The sequence below is a fragment of the Phoca vitulina genome, unplaced genomic scaffold (genome assembly GCF_004348235.1).
Source record: "Phoca vitulina isolate PV1807 unplaced genomic scaffold, GSC_HSeal_1.0 scaffold35, whole genome shotgun sequence".
In the NCBI taxonomy this organism is placed as follows: domain Eukaryota; kingdom Metazoa; phylum Chordata; class Mammalia; order Carnivora; family Phocidae; genus Phoca; species Phoca vitulina.
This window is the reverse complement of record NW_022589738.1, coordinates 17,535,559-17,541,960: the sequence shown is the minus strand read 5'-3', so window position 1 is coordinate 17,541,960 and position 6,402 is coordinate 17,535,559.

Genomic DNA, 6,402 nt, shown 5'->3' with positions numbered 1-6,402 from the left:
CAGCATTATTCATAATAACTAACATATGGAATCAATCTAAGTGTCCACTAATGAATGGATAAAAAAGATGTGATCTATATCTATCTATATCCACACAATGTAATATTATCAGCCATGAAAAAGAAAGAAATCCTGCCATTTGCAATAACATGGATGAACCTTGAGGACATTATGCAAAGTGAGATAAGTCAAGCATAGAATGAAAAAACTGCATAATACCACTTATATGTGGAATCCAAAAAAGCTGAACTCATAAGTACAAAGAGAAAAATGGCGGTAATCAGAGGCTGGGGGTAGAGGAATTGGGGAGATGTTGTTTAAGGGTACAAACTTGTATCTAGTAGATATATAAGTTCTGGAGATCTAATGCACAGTATAGTGATTATAGTCAACAAATACTGTATTATAAACTTCAAAGTTACTAAAAGACTAAATCTTAATTGTTTTCACCACAAAAAGGAAATGATAATTATGTGATGGGATAATGCTATGATAGTAATCATATTGCAATATATAAATGTACCAGATCAACACATTGTATACCTTAAACTTACAGTATTATATATCAATTATATCTCAATTTAAAAATAAAAAATGTAAATAATGTTCACCAAAAAAATAAATAAAAATAAATAAAATTTTAATATTAAAAATAATAAAACTTAAAAAAGGAGTAATGGCAGCCAACATTTACTAAGAGATCACTATAAGCAGGTACTCTCCTAAGTGCTTTTCATGTATAAGTAACCTTTACAACAATAACTCAATGAAGTAGCCAAGATTCTTCTCACTATTTTACAAATGAGGAAACAGATTTAGTAAGATCGGTGACTTGCCCAGGGCCTCAACAGCTGGTAAGTAAAGGATAAAGGGCTTAATGTTTTCTGTCTTAAACCCTGCACAAAACTTCCAGAGAAAGACAAATACTGTATAATCAGACAGAGAAAGACAAATACCATACGATCTCTTTTATATGTGGAATCTACAAAAACTGAACTCACGGATACAGAGAACAGATTGGTGGCTGTCACAGGCAGGAGCAGGGGGTGGGGGAAATGGGTGAACATGGTCAAAAGGTACAAACTTCCATAAGATAAAGAAGTAATATACAGCATGTAATATACATGTAATATGCAGCACGATGACTATAGTTAACAATACTGTATTGTATATTTGGAAGTTGCTAAGAGAGTAGATCTTAAAAGTTCTCACACACAAAAAAAATTATAAACACATAAGGTGATGAATGTGTTAGCTATCCTTATTATGGTGATCATCTAGTAACACATACATATATCAAATCATTACACTATACACCTTAAACTTATACAAATATATGTCAATTGTATTTCAGTAAAACTGAAAATAAGTAAATAAATACCCTCTGAAACTAAAATAATTATAACATTTAGCAATACATACAATAAGAATATATAAAATACAACAACTAAACATAACAGCCATAAACACTGAATCTCATAAAATCAAATCACATGTAAAAACTACTAGAAGTTCTGAAACTGAAAAAAAAAAATATGTGAAAGACAAAGGGGAAATTTCTAAGAACTCGAAGGGAAAATTCAAATTTTCAATTCAAATCTGAAGTGAGGTCTTTGCTTTCTTCAGTTTCCCATTAAGGAAACTGCATACTTCTTGTTTTGGCAAGGCGTATGGGCTAAGGTAACAAGTACTTCCTGAGAGCTTCTTGCATGCCAAGAAGGTTGCACACACTCCCTCTGGTAGACCTCACAAATATGAGTTGAAGTATTATTGTCTGGTTTATAGGGGAAGTCACAGAGGCTAAGAGAGGTAGCTAGGTCCTAGCACCAGCAGTAGATAGGAAGACAGGCTTCCGTTCACTTCTGTCTAGTTCCAGAGCCCAGAGGAACTGTGTTCTACTCCATCAGCCAAGGAAGGCATTTTTGAGGGCCACAATCCAAGCCTGGCAAGGCCATGTCTGCAGTTCCCTCCACGAAAGAAAGCTTTACTTATACACATACTCGTTACCAACTTTCCACTCTTCCTCCTGTCTTTCAAGGGTTCCCACAGTCTCCTTCTCATCTCCTCTCATTTTCTGTGCCCCATGTATCCATATTATTTTCCTGAGGTAGCAACTGTCAATTTCCTCTTAGAGAAGGACTTGTGTCTTAGTCTTAAATATGGGAGCATGATGGGAGGGCAAAGCAGAAAATCTTAGTAATCATGATGTGGGAGGTGAGGAGAGGAGATGGCTGGAAATCCAGTGGTTCCTGACAAGTACTCCTCCCAAGCCCAGGTGCAGATGACAGAAACTGTTGCAGGAGCTGAGACTTTGCTCAGTGAAAATAAGAAAGGGATTTAGAAAATTCTGTCTTCAAACAACTTTTTTCCCTACAGATGTTTTCTTAAATGTATCCTTTGATATGACAATGAGGGAAAACACACTGTTTCTGTTTATCTAAATGCCATTGAAACACTAGGACCCTCATAGCCAGGCCTTCCATACAAGGTTCCCAAGGCACATGCTACCCACCCCAGGAGGGCATCCGTGTGTGTTCTCCTACCAGCTGGTACCAATTAGGGTCATCTGACCAGGGAATTCTTTTCAGGAATTGTGCCTAAAGTCTTCAATGCTAAAAGGAGGGATGGAAGAAGCTTATCTTTCATTGGGTTCTGTGCAGAGCCATGCTGAGATTTGAATGACTCTCTAGAGATGGGACAGGGACAAACCAAGAGTCCTTGAGCCTGGGGGTGGGGGTGGTGAAACAGGAAAATCTTGCTTCCTATTTCTATTCCAGCTACGTGAAGAGGATATCTAGAGCCTAAGCCAGTGCCATAGAGCAGTGCCAAATTTATCAAACCCACCTCTCTAGGCCAAGTTTGGAGGGAGAAGAGAGGAGAGAAAGGAGGGTTTCTTGAAAATGGCTAGGATTGCCTTGTGCAAAATATTTAATAGCAAGGGAGGCTAGCACCTGAGAACAAGTCAGCAGAGCTATCCGCCAAGCAGTGAAGGAATCTTGCCCTGTGACAGACAGGTAAGGCAACCTGCTGAAATATGCTTTGCAGAAGTGTTGCCACAGGTCCAGTGCCAGGGCACCACGCTGACTGAGCAGCTGTCAGTCCTGCTGCACCTGCACCTGGGAGTCCAATAACCAAAACATGAGATGCACCATGCAATCAGAGTGACATCCGCCCAGTACAGAGGCTTACCCTGCATTTATGGCCAAGCAGCAGCCCTGTTGCTATTTGCACCACCTTGATGTAGCCTAGAGCTGCTGAAATCCGAGAGAGCCAAGACTCGTAAGAATTTAAACTCTTAGGAACAAAAAAAAATTAGTGTCTTAACTATGTCAGGGCGGCCATAGGCCCCTCTTGATCTCATTCCATAAGAGATAGCCAGACTGCTTTCCCAGGGTTCTGGCCGAGATGAGGCACTGCTCCTTTGAAACCACTTGGACAAATGGCTAGTAAGTCACGTTACATCTGAGTGAAAGCCTTGGTGTGGTACAGCTGGAGTATTTCCCCGTGGTAATTTGGACCATGTCCCTTCACTTGCCATCAAAGATGACTGGCTTTGGAAGCTAAGCAACAGGAAAAGGAGAAGATGATGGTATGGGGGCCTGGGGGGAAGATCTAAGAACAAGTGTTACAATGACAGTAGCCACAGAGAGGAAAAACAGCAGGGATAGATAGGCAGACAATGCAAAGTAGGAAAGAAGAAAGCCCACAGCTTCACTTGGGGACAATCAGCCACCTATCATCTCTAGCCCTTAAAACCATAGGCATTAAACCTCTCCACTTCGTGCGTGATGGTGGAGGGAACGACGAACAACCAGTAGTAACTCAAAGAATTCTAAAGGAAGAAGCATGCAGTTTGAAGATACAGTAACTAGTCTTCGTCTATATGTAAACTCATTTACTTAAATATTTTAAAGTTCCCATCCTGAGTTGCAGAGCCTGAAACAGGAGTTATTGTGCAAGTGATTTGTTGCGGAGGTGGGGGGTGCTCTTGGGAGAAAGGGACTGAGGGAAGCAGAACTGAGTGGGAAGTGGGGGGTGTTAAGCAAGGATGTGGTCTCAACTGAAGGCTAGCTTAAACCTGGTTGCATGGGAAAGCTCTGGAACAATGTTTTCAGAAGTAAATGATTTCAGAATAATTGGCTTAAGTGAGATGGAAAAGCTCCTCAGATGACAAGCTGTCCCCCTGAGCTGACAAAACATGGGACACTAAGAGCAAATCTAGAGGAAGATGCTACCAGAACTCTGAGATTTTGATTAACAAAATTAATACATTGTACTTTTTAAAAAAAAATCATCAAGCAGGAAGAGAATCTTAGTTGCAGCACGGCTGCCTTAGCTAAAGGAAATGTGGTATCCAGAGAAAGAGGTAGTCATCATGGAAACAGAGCCCAAAAAGAGGGTCAAGGTCAAAATTGGCAATGCCCATGCAGCATGTCAAGGGAGAAAATGTGCCCTGGCCCATGAGCGCAGCCAACTAGACCCTGCAGCAAGTATTGTCCCAGTGGTGGAGATGGCTGCATCTAGCTGTTGAAGCAGATGCTAGCAGTTATTAAAATCATCCAGCTACTTCCCCTCTTTCTGTTTCCTTGCTCATAGGCAGACTTCTTTTCACACTCGGGCCTCCACTGGAGCTTCCCACCCAGAGAAAATTTACCAACCACTGAAAAAAGCAACCCAGGATTCTCATAAATTACCTATGGGTGTTCTAATTTGTGTATCTGTTTCCTGTGACTTGGGTTAATGGTAGTTTCATAGGGTTTGTTCAACTCTAGATCCAGCCATATACTCCTCTTCTCTAAGGGTGTTATTGTACAGGTTAAATGCATACTAAATAGTGGCATAAGGTCTTGACTTTGAATGAGTTCACCCAACTGAGGCCCTGCTCCCATCAGGCCCAATCCAAAAGCCATTCAGCTGACCCACCTAAGGTGACCTCTTTAACCACAATAGGAAGAGTAAAGAAAAGTTTCTTTACCTTTGTGATCATACCCAGAAAACATTGCTTCAGTCTTCAATATGTTTTTTTTAACTTGCAGACAAACTATCATATCACATTATCTACATGATCACACAACTGGACATATTTTACTCAGTCTTTATGAGAATGGACCACATGGCCAAAATGAAAGCTGATTTCATTGACTTTCTCATGCAAGGCCATTGTGAACCATGCTGGAGTCAGCTTCCCCTTAGCCTCACCCAGCAAAATATCCATCTACAGCCATATCTACTACACTGTAGGTGTAGGCTCTCAATAAAACAGGATCCGTGTCTTCCACACATTTACATCCCCTGGGCTGAGCGCAGTGCTTGGCACAGAGCAGATGTTCAATTAATATTTGTTGGATCGGTGAATGAATGAATAAATGAATGAGTTTCATGGGTAAGAAAAAGTTTAGAAGCCAGTATCATCAGCCCCAAAAAGCAGAGACAAGCATGGCATATTTTGGAAAACTTTCCATCCCTCAAATGATTCAAATACCAAAGTCCACGAGTTAAAAGTTAAACCTTTAGTTATCCACCCTCTCCACCCAAAATGGTTGATGAATCATCTGTCTCCCTCACTCTTTCTCTTTCTCTCAATCTTCCTTTCCCTGGGGGCCAAAATCTGCAGTTATAATTTAGTCATGCAGTAAGTTGATTATTCATGTATTGGTTTGCTTGCAAAAGAGCTAGGGGTGAAGCTAGAGAGAAAACAAGAGTCAAGAAGCCACAATTTCTTCGAAGTAGAAAATTCTCACTCTTTATACCCTACAGTGGCAATGGCATACTTGGCCCAATTCAATACTACATCTCTTTCACCTTCTTAGAAAAAAGATAAGCCACCCCCCAAAAAAGGGGTTGCCTCCTTCTCCCCTTCCATTTACATATTCAGCTTCCTGTTGGGTAATAGAGAGATGCAAAGTGAAAAGTAAATTCAGCCCCTACTCTAGAAGAACTTACAGTTTGAAGACAGGCTAGAAAGTATTAATTTTAAAGAAGGGCCAAATTTTTATTCAATCTTTCTAGAACACGATGGATAAAGCTCTAATCATGGGATAAAACTTCATCCAAACTACATCCAATATGTAAATATTCTTGCCTCCTCCTTGTATTTTCCTTTTGTCTTTTCATTAATGATTTATAATAGAGACTCGGAAGTTAGTTTAATAACATGCTCATTTATCTAAAGTTATAATATCCTTAAAGGAATTTTTCTGTGCTTACAAAACAGGCTCTGAGAGATTTTCAATGATTAAATGGAACCAATGGACCTCTAAAGCCTGAAAATTCCAAGTTTCAAATGGTTTTCCAAGAAACTGAAAACATTTCCATTACTAAAAGTATGGCAAAGCAAAGAATAGCCTATCTGTCTCTTTTGATGCTTCTTTGTGCAATGGGATCCATGTAGGAAATGACTTC